The sequence below is a fragment of the Bubalus kerabau genome, chromosome 11, assembly GCF_029407905.1.
Source record: "Bubalus kerabau isolate K-KA32 ecotype Philippines breed swamp buffalo chromosome 11, PCC_UOA_SB_1v2, whole genome shotgun sequence".
NCBI classification, from domain to species: Eukaryota; Metazoa; Chordata; class Mammalia; order Artiodactyla; family Bovidae; genus Bubalus; species Bubalus kerabau.
In genome coordinates, this window is record NC_073634.1 from 37,971,714 (window position 1) to 37,985,676 (window position 13,963).

General features: G+C 38.9%; 1 long non-coding RNA gene across 2 annotated transcripts in view; it reads right to left on the bottom strand.

Annotated features, from left to right (window-relative positions):
* Positions 1 to 449: 449 nt before the first annotated feature.
* The window catches only part of LOC129622401 (uncharacterized), a 32,303-nt gene continuing 18,789 nt past the window's right edge, over positions 450 to 13,963 (bottom strand). The window contains exons 2-3 of one of the 2 annotated variants that reach the window (XR_008699962.1): positions 843 to 961; positions 450 to 686 (exon numbers count right to left, since the gene is read on the bottom strand). This is a non-coding gene — a long non-coding RNA (uncharacterized LOC129622401). Of the gene's footprint in view, positions 687 to 833; positions 962 to 13,963 lie in introns of both variants that reach the window. The other variant, XR_008699963.1, reaches the window with a different exon arrangement.

Below are 13,963 nucleotides of genomic sequence, written 5' to 3' on the forward strand. Positions count from 1 at the left end.
TATTAATATCTGATAGATAAATAAGGGAGTTTAGATATAGAAAAGTTACATAACCAAAAGCACAATATATTGTAAAATTTTTCCTAATGTGAATTTAGAATATTTAGTCCTAACTTCTTTTACTTGAGAGCATTAGATTTATTCATAGCACCTAAACTATAATTCAGATTAGGTGTAAGGGGGTAAACCACTTTCAATACTATCCTTCACTTCTAGTAAGTGGGGAATACTACTTCTACTACTGCCCTAGTAGTTCAGATGGTAAAGAATCTGCCAGCAGTGCAGGAGACTCAGGTTCAATCCCTGGGTCGGGAAGATGCCCTGAAGAACAGAACAGCAAACCACTCCAGTATTCTTGCCTGGAAAATTTCATGGACAGAGGAGCCTAGCGGCCTACAGTCCATGGGGTCGCAAAGAGCTGGACACAATTGAGTGACTAACACTTTCACTTCTAGTAATGTCCTTTAATCTACAATAATTATAGAAGGCAGGACAAAAAGAAAAATGCACTGAAAGGTCCAGTCAGCTTTGGAAGCCATCGACTGTGCAAGCAACATCAGTGTGAGTGAAGGCTGGCAGGTTCATAGGAGGAAGCCACACGACAGGAGCAGGCTCAAGGCAAGCAGAGTTCAGGATGGAGTCAGAAGATCTTAGCACCGTTGAGTCATTGAGAACGGTCCAGTACCCTGAAGAGCATCAGGAGAAGATGAAACATGATCCTCAAAGCTAAAATCATTTCTGTTAAGTGGAAAAGACCTACTTTTTTGTGGAATAGAAAAAAATAATCTTTACCCTCCTAGAGCTTTCTAAACAGGCCTAAAGAAGAAGCTTACATTTCTTACCACTTGGGGCTTTGCGGCTTATCCTTGTTCTTAGAAGTTCTGGTGTACTGTTTAGGGAAGGAGGTCATCTTCCTCTTCACTCTAAGGTTGATGTTCTAAAAATGTTTCTCATCTTCACCCTAAGGTTGATATTTTAGGAATATTTCTCCTCAGTCCATGGGCAAAGCTAGTTCATGGTCAAAATCTTAATTGTTTTATCTAAACAAGCTTGGTAGAATGCCACAAAATAGCCGACCTTTCTATAGTATAATAAGAGGTTAAATGTCACAAGGCAACTGCTAGGAAATTTCATTCCATACTACTAATTAATCAATCTCCTCCCCTTTTTTGAGCTACCAAAATCAAAAGTAATTACCTCAAACACTCTCTACTGAAAAACAAGGAGCTTCATTATTTTCAATCCAAAAGGTACTATAACAAAGGAAATAATATATGAAACAGCAAAGATAGGCATTGGTTTATAGTTGTGTCATGAAATTGCAAAGGGGAAAACTGGCATTTTCTCTTCCTACCACTCCGTCTCATAGTCAAGGTCTAGCTTCTGAGCTTTAGGGTGGAGTCAAGACAGGTGTTGCTTTATTGACATCTAAAAGTCTGACTCTAGAAACTTCCATATTTTATTTGTTTGGATCAGTGTTTTAATTTTTATGGGATATAAAAAATTCATTTACAGGTAAAAATTTATTTTACCTTCAACTCCCTGGGCCAAATTTATACTATTCACTCCAAGCATGTATTACTGTTTTTCTTGATGTTACCGAGTAATGGAATTGTGAGGTCAGCTACTGGTTGGATCACAGGCAGTAGGGATTGGCTGCTGTCACCATGCGCATCATCAGCTGATGTCAGGGACCAACCAATGTAAATAATCAAAATGACCAAAAGTAGAATGGCTTAGTATGAGCAAAAAATCCTTTTTGCTGAGACATTTACATTGAGAACCAGACCATTTATTTTCTGGTAGATATATCTCACTAACCACTCAGAATCAGCAGGTGAGAAGCTGTTTCTGTAGATCTATGTATGGGCTAATTGTTTGCTATGCTATGCTAAGTCACTTCAGTCGTGTCCGACTCTGTGTGACCCCATAGACGGCAGCCCACCAGGCTCCCCCATCCCTGGGATTCTCCAGGCAAGAACACTGGAGTGGGCTGCCATTTCCTTCTCCAGTGCATGAAAGTGAAAGTGAAGTCACTCAGTCGTGTTGGACTCTTAGCGACCCCATGGATTGCAGCCTAACAGGTTCCTCCGTCCATGGGATTTTCCAAGTGGGGTGCCATTGCCTTCTCCAGGGCTAATTGTTTAGAGATCATGTAAAGCCGTGATTATCAAATCCGAATGATTATCAGGATTCAAGTTGCTCAATCAGCTGTAGTATGAATTACCAATGTTTCACATGACATGTCCCTTTGATAATTTGATCACATATAATTAATCTGGATAGATATAAAATGCATAGAAAATATTTATATATATTTCAAATGTTATATGGAGAAGGCAATGGCAATCCACTCCAGTACTCTTGCCTAGAAAATCCCATGGACAGAGGAGCCTGGTGGGCTGCAGTCCATGGGGTCGCGAAGAGTTGGACAGGACTGAGTGACTTCACTTTCACTTTTCACTTCAATGCATTGAAGAAGGAAATGGCAACCCACTCCAGTGTTCTTGCCTGGAGAATCCCAGGGATGGCGGAGCCTGGTGGACTGCCGTCTATGGGGTTGTACAGAGTCAGACATGACAGAAGTGACTTAGCATACATATATATCAAACAACCAAGTTAAAAAATGGAAATGGGTAAAGGGCCTGAATAAACATTTTTCCAGAGGAATACAAATGGGCGACAGGTGTATGAAAAAGTATTGGAATATGCTAAAATTTGATTTCACTTGTGCACACACAGAATAGTTACTATGTTAGAAGATATGTTCATTAGACTGACTGTAACTGTAGTAATCATTTCACTCCGTGTATGCATATCAGATCGTCACGTTGTAAGATCCAAAATACACACAACTTTTATTTTAAAAAATTTAGAAAGGGCTCTCACTAGAAGCAGTCACTTTACTTTTAGTTCTCTTCTTCCTCATTTCACTATCTTAAGATCATAGTCTCTTGTTCTGAATATTGTATATGTCCTTTGACACAAAACATATAAGTTCCTAGCCCCAACTACTATCAAGCTCTTTTGTTGTGCAAGGTCCTTACTTGACCTTCTTATAATTTATAAATAATCAGTTTATAACTCATATTTCTGACCCATTATTCCTCATTTTGCTTGCCTGGGATTTAGATCCCTACTGTCATAGGCTACCTCTTGATAATTTGCTTGAATTTTTCAATCTAGCTCCTAGCTTTGCTTTTACTTTGAAGGAAATTCAAGATGTACTTACTAGATGAAGGAATGGAAAAAGGAAGTTTATCAAACAACACCTTCCTGTTATCTGTTTCCACCAGGTTTCCATGCACTTATGGCAAAACTCAAACTATGAGTCGGGATTTTAAATAGACTGGGAGAATATGAACTTAGATTTTGCTATGTTTCAGCTGAACCTTGGAATTTGAAGATAATAAGAGGTCAACAAATTCTTAAGATAGCCTATAGCTTTTATATCTTCCTAATAGCATAATATCTAGCCTATCAATCAGATGATATGAGCAAATGAGTGTTACTTAATTTTCCTTTGTCATAATTTTCTAAAAGGCAATAGAAATTGAGAGTTATTTTTAAAAAATCTTTCTGAAAAGAACTCAAGTACTCTTTAAAGTTTTTGTGCTTAAAAAGGAAGAAAATCTCATTAGGGTTTAGGTCAGAAGCTAAAGAACACTTGAAGAGAAATTAGAACAAAGTATTTTTTCTTCCTCTTTAAACAAAATAATTGTTAAGCATACAGACACACACACACAGATACACAAACTCACCTTTTCTTTCATAATAAGATAAACCTGGAGATTCTTCCACATGACCAATCTTCCACTTAATACCCACACTCTAGGCCCATCCTTTTCCAGTGGTTTCCACATACCATAGAACTTTCGTACCACTATAGACCATTAGCCAGAATCCTCATAAGTAGAGCTCTGACACTGGTTAGAACTCTCTGGGTTTATAAAAGCGGTGTGTGGAAACTTTTGAAATGGTGTGTGCCAGTATGGTGTGTGCATGCTCAGTCATTCTGACTCTTTTTGCAACCTATGGACTGCAGCCCGCCAGGCTCGTGTGTCCATGGGATTTTCCAGGCAAGAATACTGAAATGGGTTGCCATTTCCTCTTCCAGGGGATCTTCCCAACCTAGGGATCTAATCTGCATCTCCTTTGTCTCCTGCATTGAAGTTGGGTATGTCTGTATTTATATCCTAGAATCCAGAGCCATCAGATGGATCCAGTTTAACTGTTACTATTTTCTATCATCATCACCTGCTTCCTCACCCATGTTCCTATTTGCTCCCTCAATGTCCTTTTTGCTTTTTATTAAGCTTCTGCTCCTTGTACATGGACTGTTTTTGGCTTTCCTTCATCCAACTCTTTTCTTTCTTGACTGCACATTAAGTGAAAACAAAATAAATGCAAATAGTAAGTTATCATGTTACCTCATTTAACAAAATAGTAGAAGGCAACAAAAGATATCCACTGGCACAGAGATGATTTTATAAATTTCTCTCAAACATGAAGTTCTGGGAATTGTATCTGGATTAAAGTCCAGAAGCATTGTCTACACCTTAGATAAAAGCTACTTATTCCTTTAAATAAATGAGTTTTGGGGCTGTTGTACAGAAACATGCTTTTACTTTTGAAATCAAATATGTCCTTCTCCAAAACACCTTCTTCTTAACGTCTTCGTTTCATTTTCAAAGAAGAACATCCTTCTCCCAGCTGCCCAGGACTAAAATTATAGACTCAGATTTGACTGCTACTCCCTTGCCCCTTAATAAGTTGTCAAGTCTAAACAGGTCTACCTACATACTTTTCTGTATTTCCTTATCCCTGTTTGTACTACCCTTTTTCAGATCTCCAAGATCCACAGAACAATGTGTAAAAATCTAACTGACGTGTAGTGATCTTGTTCTTCCAGTCTTGCCTTTCCAATCTTATTTAGGGAGCAAATTTCTTTCATCTGAGCTTTGGCTTTTGCTTCTGCCTGAATACCCACCTTTGTCTTTTCCATTTGTCTAGCCCTCATTCATCCCTTGGATGTATACAAATGCCTCTACGCTGGAAAGCCTTCTTTAATTTCCACAAATGAAATGACAGTCATCACTCCCTCCTCTGAATTCCTGCATACTTAACTCGGTTCTCTATCATTCTCTATTTCTCATTCTCTATCCTCTCTTCACCTATTATCCGTTTGTTTTTTTTTGTTTTTTTTTTTTTTTTTTTTTCCTAGTAGATTGTAACATCCTTGAAGGCAGAAACAATGATCAATTTGACTTCAAGTTTTTCATCATCTTCTGGAACATAGATATTCAGTACATTTAGGTAAAAAGTACGTAACATTTTAGTGCTAACACTTTAACTGATAAACTGATTACTGATTCTAAGTAAAGATAAATGCACATGGGCAGGGAATTAATAACATTCAGATAATGGAATTTTACCCTAGTTTACATTATTGCCCCTTACCTAGTCACCTTTGTCACGAATGCCCCGGTTTTACTCTTAATGGGTCAGAAAGATGTAAAATCCCTCTTTTGAAAAGGGATGTTAAAAGGGGTTGGGAGTGGCATGAGATTCAAATAGGGTAAAATGATTAGCAAAAAGCCTTATTTCTTGTTTCAAAAGTCTAGTCAATATGATAGCCTCATTAATGCGTTGTTAACCTGAAACTTCTTTTTCAAGTGCAAAGTTATTCACTGTAGACCTTCAAAATCATCATTTGAGTAGTCTGTTCACACACCTGGTTCATACCTGATACAACTTTCTTACTCCCTCAGAAATGACCCACCAACCTAGTAGTGAATTAATAAACCAAAAGTTTCTTATAACAGATTTTTGCATTCATTTGCAAATTCACTGAAAACTGAAAAATCAATTACAGAAAAAGTATTTAAACCAAAATTGAGAGGAAAGGGAAGAATATAAGACAGTACACTTTTGATTAAATATAACATAAAAGCAGGAGAGATTTTTAAAAAATAAACTCTCCTCACTTGGCAAGAGCTGTTCCTCTAGTAGTATTGCATTCTCAAGCAGAGAACTGCCAGTGGCTATTTGAAGAAGAAAAATAGGAAAAGGAGTTTTTAACAAGAAAAAAATAATATTTGTCAAAGACAGTTTATTAAAGAATATCATTTCCAGATGACTCCCTGGTACAGAGTAATAAAAATGAATTTAAAAATTAAATAGAAGCCTTGCAGACAAACATAAGACTTTTCTATGAAGCCAGATTATCCAGAACCAGAGTTCACCTGCAGTCAAGGATATGAGCTAGAGGAAAATAAAAACCATTGAGAAAACGTCAAAGCCCAGGGGTAAACACTGAAAGTTTAACTGGAAGTTTGTTTACTGTATTAATGAATCAGTAATAATCTCTGAGTCTTGCTTGTATACATACACCTCTGTGTTGGCAATCTGCACCAGAACTTTCAAGTCACAGAAAACAAACTTTGAAAACATTTTTACTTTCTTGGAACCCAAACAGTAACAAAGAGACAAGAATGACAAAAAGAGACTATAAAGTCTAGCAGGAACCCAAATGCTGTTTTGCAAAAAGCATAATGGTTTTCTTGCAAAAGAGAGAAACAAGAAAGTGCAAAGTAATAGGTTAACATCTGCTGCAAGAACTGAGAGAACGTAAGGTCAAATAAACCTAACCCATGTAGATGGACAAGACGGTGCCCCAATCCTCCTGTTCATATGTTGAAGCCCTAAACCCCAACATGACTGTATTTGGAGATAAGGTCTTTGATGAAGTGATAAAGAGTAAATGAGGCCCTTAAATGTGGGGCCCTTATGCAATAGGATTGGTGGCCTTATAAAAAGATATTCTCCCTCTCTCTCTCTCTCTCCTGATTCCCCCTCACTCTCTCCCTCTCTCCCTTCCTCTTTCTCCCCTACTATGTGAGGACACCAGGAGAAGGTGGCCATCTACAAGTCAGAAAGAGAGCTCTCACTGAATTGGCTGGCACCCTGATCTTGGACATCCAAGCCTCCAGAACAATGAGAAATCCATTTACATTGTTTATTCCATAGAGTCAATTGTACTTTGCTATGGCATTCTGACCTGACCAAGGCATCTGGATAAACTGTTAACTAGCTTCTAGCCTTAAGAAGCGGAGAAGGCGATGGCACCCCACTCCAGTACTCTTGCCTGGAAAACCCCATGGATGGAGGAGCCTGGTGGGCTGCAGTCCATGGGGTCGCTGAGGGTCAGACACGACTGAGTGACTTCACTTTCACTTTTCAGTTTCATGCATTGGAGAAGGAAATGGCAACCCATTCCAGTGATCTTGCCTAGAGAATCCCAGGGACGGCAGAGCCTGGTGGGCTGCCGTCTATGGGGTCGCACAGAGTCGGACACGACTGAAGCGACTTAGCAGCAGCAGCAGCCTTAAGAAGAGAGAAATGAAAGATTCTTCCATCCATTTTTCAATAAATATATCTTTGTAAAAGCTATATATTAGTCACCCTGCTAGGTGCTAGGGTTTCAATGATAGACCAAAAAACTAGATACTCTATCTTTGGAAGTCCAGAGCCTATTTGGAGAAAAAGATATTATCTTAAAAATCACAAAAAGATGTACTTACCAATGATGATATATCCTTTGAAGAAAACCTAAGAGGAGCTATGGGCAGGGGAAGCAGTGGGTCCTAATCCAGTCTGAGTGGCCAGAGAAGGGTTCTCTAAAAAAGTGACATTTAAGCCAAGGGGAAAACAATATGAGTTGATATGGCTGAAGAAAGACAGAAAGGCAAGGGTTGGCTGGAGGAAAGGGAGAGCTGGCTAAGATGAGGAAGTGGCCCATGCTAAGGCTCCTTGAGGGAGCAAGCAATGTACTTGAGGTAATTCTGTCATTACTCATCTTCTTGGATTTTATAACGGAGTATTGTGAATCAATACTTACAAGCCTTAAAAATAGCTTTACAAATAGCTGAGAAAAGAAAAAGACAGGAAAGGCAAAGGAGAAAAGGAAAGATATATTCATTTGAATGCAGAGTTCCAAAGAATAGCAAGGAGAGATAAGAAAGCTTTCCTCAGTGACCAGTGCAAAGAAATAGAGGAAAACAACAGAATGGGGAAGTCTAGACATCTCTTCAACATAGTTGGAGATATCAAGGGAACATTTCATGCAAAGATGGGCACAATAAAGGACAGAATTGGTATGGACCTAATGGAAGCAGAAGATATTAAGACGAGGTGGCAAGAATACACAGAAGAACTATACAAAAATCTTGATGACCCAGATAACCACAATGGTGTGATCACTCACCTAGAGCCAGACATTGTGGAATGCAAAGTCAAGTGGGCCTTAGGAAACATTACTATGAACAAAGTTACTGGAGGTAATGGAACTCCAGTTGAGCTACTTCAAATCCTAAAAGATGATGCTGCAAAAGTGCTGCACTCAATATGCCAGCAAATTTGGAAAACTCAGCAGTGGCCACAGGACTGGAGAAGGTCAGTTTTCATTCCAATCCCAAAGAAAGGCAGTGCCAAAGAATGCTTAAACTACCGCACATTTGCACTCATCTCACACACTAGCAAAGTAATGCTCAAAATTATCCAAGCCAGGCTTCAATAGTATGTGAACCCTGAACTTTCAGATGTTCAAGCTGGATTTAGAAAAGGCAGAGGAACCAGACATCAGATTGCCAACATCCACTGGATCATCAAAAAGCAAGAGAGTTCCAGAAAAACATCTACTTCTGCTTTATTGACTACATCAAAGCCTTTGACTGTGTGGATCACAGAAAACTGTGGAAAATTCTGAAAGAGATGGGAATACCAGACCACCTTACCTACCTCCTGAGAAATCTATATGCAAGTCAAGAAGCAACAGTTAGAACTGAACATGGAACAATAAACTGATTCCAAAATGGGGAAGGAGTACATTAAGGCTATATATTGTCATCCTGTTTATTTAACTTCTATGCAGAGTACATCATGAGAGATTCTGAGCTGGATGAAGCGCAGACTGGAATCAAGATTACTGGGAGAAAAATCAATAAATTCAGATATGCAGCTGACATAACCCTTATGGCAGAAAGCAAAGAAGAACTAAAGATCCTCTTGATGAAAGTGAAAGAGGAGAATGAAAAGGCTGGCTTAAATTTCAACATTCAGCAAATTAGAATCACGGCATCTAGCCCCATCCCTTCATGGCAAATAGATGGGGAAACAATGGAAACAGTGATACACTTTATTATTTTGGGGTCCAAAATCACTGCAGATGGTAACTGCTGACATGAAGTTAAAAGACACTTGCTCCTTGGAAGAAAAGCTATGACCAAACTAGACAGTGTATTAAAAAGCAGAGACATTACTTTGCCAACAAAGGTCCATTTAGTCAAAGCTATGGTTTTTCCAGTAGTCATGTATGGATGTGAGAGTTGGACTATAAAGAAAGCTGAGCACTGAAGAATCGATACTTTTGAACTGTGATGTTGGAGAAGACTTTTGAGAGTCCCTTGGACTGCAAGGAGATTCAACCAGTCCATCCTAAAGCAAATAAGTCCTGAATATTCATTGAAAGGACTGATGCTTGAAGCTGAAACTCTAATACTTTAGGCATCTGATGTGAAGAGCTGACTCATTTGAAAAGACCCTGATGCTGGGAAAGATTGAAGGCAGAAGGAGAAGGGGATGACAGAGGATGAGATGGTTGGATGGCATCACTGACTCGATGGACATGAGTTTGAGTAGGCTTCAGGAGTTGTGATGGACAGGGAGGCCTGGCGTGCTGCCATCCACTCAGTTGCAAAGAGTCGCACATGACTGAGCGACTGAACTGAACTGAAAAGTGAATCAAAGCATGTGAAATAGCTTCTGATAAAGTAAAAGTACTTCCTGTTTCAGGAAAAACAAAGTTCCTTCTCTTCATGGGGAGGGAAATAAAAATGATCTTAAATTCATCAGTGATATCCTGTGGACTGAAGGACAGTGTGACCTATGAGACAGTCAGTAGCAACCAAAAAGGAGCCAAGAGGAGACAAAAGCAAAATGGATCCATCAAGTTTCATTGCTCTGAGCTTCTTAACCAAAGTTGCCTGTCTTGTTGCCATGGGAACAGATCTTAGAAGGAGAACTCAATGAGTAAAAAATAAGAGTGAGAACAATAATAATAAACTTGACTTGCCCCGTTGTCTGACCTGTCTAGAACATGACTCAGTATTGCTGACGGAAGTGAGAGAAGAAATGAAGAATCCTACCCAGAGAGGAATCTGCTTGGCCTGATGCCAGTAGGCCAGGCTACACAATTCAGTGTAACTACCAGGTTTATAAATGAATCCTTGGAGCATTTTCCTCTCAGGGGCCAGTTGGCTGTGATTACCTGGAGTGGGGTGAAATCATGCAATCGTTTCTGTGGTGGATGAGGGAGATTTCACAAGGAAGAGGTGTCTGAGAAAACAATGATTCAAATCTAGTACAGTTTTACGCAGACAGATGTGTGATCTTAGAGACCTTTCTATTCTGCCAAATAAAGATGAGAAATATAGTCCAAACCATCATTCATTTATCTTGAGGTTTTATTTGTCTATTCAAGTGCAGATATATCAGTTAGGGATAACACTGAAATTTGGATCAGTCCTTTAAACCTTATGTGAGATAGTTTCTTAGGTACTTTGCTAAGATTTTGATGGGAGTAGGATAATTTACAAGGCACATGGCTAATGTGGTTTTCAGGCATAAAGTAAAAGTAGGCTGAGGAGGTATAGATTGCCTTCATGCACTCAGTAATTTTTAGTAGAGACAGGCCTGATTCTATCCCCCAGTATCCTCAGCTTCATCTTCTCCCAGTCCTGACCCTCCTGATGTATTCTTTAAAATCATTTGCAAAGAAGTTTCTGTAGCAGATACTTTGTTCATAGACCTACTTTAGAACATTAATTTACTTTTTTTTCGAGATCAGAACTATAGTTCCTTTTTTTTTAAAGTCAAAACAGTCCTTATTGGAGTCTCTAGTGCTTCTGAATCTGAAGCATCCAAAGAAACAAGTGGTCTGGGGACACATGAAGTTTCCACCATTTTATTTGTAGTTTATTTATTAAGAGCAAAAAACAGCAAGTAAAATAGGGCCCTGTCTGAAAATGGACACCCAAGAATGCCAAGAGACTGAGAGCATGCTCAATAATGCAGAGTAGCAGCCGTGCACGGCAAATCCATTCCACGGCCCACTCGTTTCTGTCTGCAGTTAACAGATTGAAAAAAATGAATGTTGTCTCAACCCAGTGACCAAAAGATATTCACAAAGGCCCCTGGATTAGTATCAGTGTATTTAGTACTTGAAAAATAGACCACTAAGCTAAAGAAAATCAGCAAATAGAATGACATGGCAAATATGGATAGAAAGTGAGAATTTAATATATTTTGGGCCTGATTTCTTATTAACACTAAAATAATTCACTTCTTGTGAAAAGTCCTTGGCAGCCTACTAATAAGGATTAAGGAGACTCACCTGATCATTTCTATTAGATCAGCCCAGATGCCACTGCATTTGATACAGCTCTGATTCCCCTTGCCCTCCCTTCTCTCAGGCAGGAAAAAAATGTGTAAATTAAAATCAAGCAGGCAACTAAGATTTTCTTGCCATATGGGTTGCTGAGCTTCTCCTATTATCCACTTAGAATATTATGAGGTTCATCCGTTAAAAGTGATATTTCATTAAGGCCTAGCTGATTCTTGTCATACTAATTCTATCTGTGCCCTTTAGAAAAATCACTCTGAGCCTCTGACCTTCAGGGTTTTTACCTGAAAAATGTGGTAGATAATGTCTAAATGTCCGTGAGCTCTCTAATTATGTAAAGGAAACATATTTCAATCGTAATAAAATACTGTGGTAAGTGGCAGGTAACATTTACAGAGTTATTAGTGGATGTACTGCAAAAACCTTGTGAGAGGGTCATCTTGTTGTTCAGAGGTTCAGTTGTGTCCAACTCTTTGCTACCCCAAGGACTGCAGCACACCAGACTTCCCTGCTGCTGCTGCTGCTGCTGCTTAGTCACTTCAGTCGTGTCCGACTCTGTGCGACCCCATAGACGGCAGCCCACCAGGCTCCCCCATTCCTGGGATTCTCCAGGCAAGAACACTGGAGTGGGTTGCCATCTCCTTCTCCAATGTATGAAAGTGAAAAGTGAAAGTGAAGTTGCTCAGTCGTGTCCAACTCTTAGCGACCCCATGGACTGCAGCCCACCAGGCTCCTCCGTCCATGGGATTTTCCAGGCAAGAGTACTGGAAAATCCAGACTTCCCTGTCCTTCCCTATCTCCTAGAATTTACTCAAACTCATGTCCATTGAGTCAGTGATGCCATACAACCATCTCATCCTCTGCCACCCTCTGCTCCTTTTGCCTTGTCATCTTTATTTGACAGATGAGGACAGTGAGGTTCAGAGATATCAAGTTACTTATCCACAGTTGCACAGCTGGTCAGAGGAAGAATCAGAACACAATTTACTTTTATCTATTTCCACAGTCTACATTCCTAAAGAATAGGGAGCTGCTTAATGGAATTAGAGCTACACTATAAAGCCTAAATTTGGATTTAGGCATGCAGAGATGGTTAAAGGAACAGTTTCTAGTATTTCATCAACTTAATATGATTTAAAGTCAATTGGCTTTGGAAATAAGAATTCAATTCTGCATTCATGTTTCAGTTTTACAACAGTGCTTTCCAGGAAAAGTAAAAGACAAAAGAAAGAAAAATGTATTTCTTCTGCTTTCACAAACCAACAACTAAAGTGGGAGATAGGAAACTAATGTACCAGGCATTGGATGAAGCATGGAAGTTTCTACAAAAGATAATATTCAGACAGCTAATTTCTAGAGTTTAAACTTTAGAATTAAACATCATTCACTCACTTGCATTTGGGTCATGGAAAAGGAGGAGATGGTAGATTGTGTTAAGAGTTTAGTTTGTGGTTACTCAAGCTTTTTCTATGTGTTGTTATGATTCTTACTAACAGAATCTACTCTGGGCCAAACTTCTAATTTTTTTTTTTTTAATATTTACAAGCATAGTGTCTCAAATGTTTTATTTATATTGGCTTAGTATTGTTGTTGTTGTTGTTTAAACAACAGTAAGCATTCACCTGTACTAACCCTAAAGAAGCCAGTATTGGAAATTAATTTCTAAGAATCACATATTGAATCACTCTATGAATACCATTAACATTTGTAGTAATCTTTTTTTTTTCCTTCTCTTTGACTTCTCTGATTCTGAAAATGCAAAGGGGGGAAGAAAAAAGGAGTGAGGTACCAAGTGTGGACATTTCCTTTATTTCTTCTCCAGAAAAAGGATTTCTAGGAGACAAAAGGATTTACCCAATAGAAATAGAATTATAGTTCACATGCCACCTTTTCCCTTCAAAGAGAGGAATAGGGCTTGATGGCTAGTAAGTAACAAGAAAACAATGAAATTCCCTTTATATTTCCTTTTTAAATAAATTAATTTGGACAACAAAAGGAGATTTCATAGTAACCAGTTTAAGAGAAGACACATAAATCTTATTCTACAACTGTGAATGTTCCAGTTCTGACTAAGACAAAATAAACATGTGCCACCCTGTCCTTCCCAGTGAATGCAACTATCTGTGGACTCTAAAATGCAAACGAGGAAGGAACATTGAGGAAGGAATTGAGAATACAGAGTACAGATAATCTGGCAGTGAATCTGTATTTCTCTTTTCTTCCTATATTTCTCAGCCTATATCAAAAGGCAGTACACATCCCAGAACTATGCAGAGTGAAGACAGAAGGACCTCCAAGCTAATCCCTTCTCCCTCTGGTCTACGGGGCCGGGAAGTCTACAAAGAGTAAAGGAAATCCCCTGTTATTTTTTTTTCCTTTTCTCTTCATCTCTTATTATGGGACATGCACAGCAGTGTAGGGACACTAAATCTCCGGTGTTCTAGCCTAAGGATCAAGAAGGAAGAAGAAACCTTGGACCTGGAATATGTTCTCAAAGGAGCA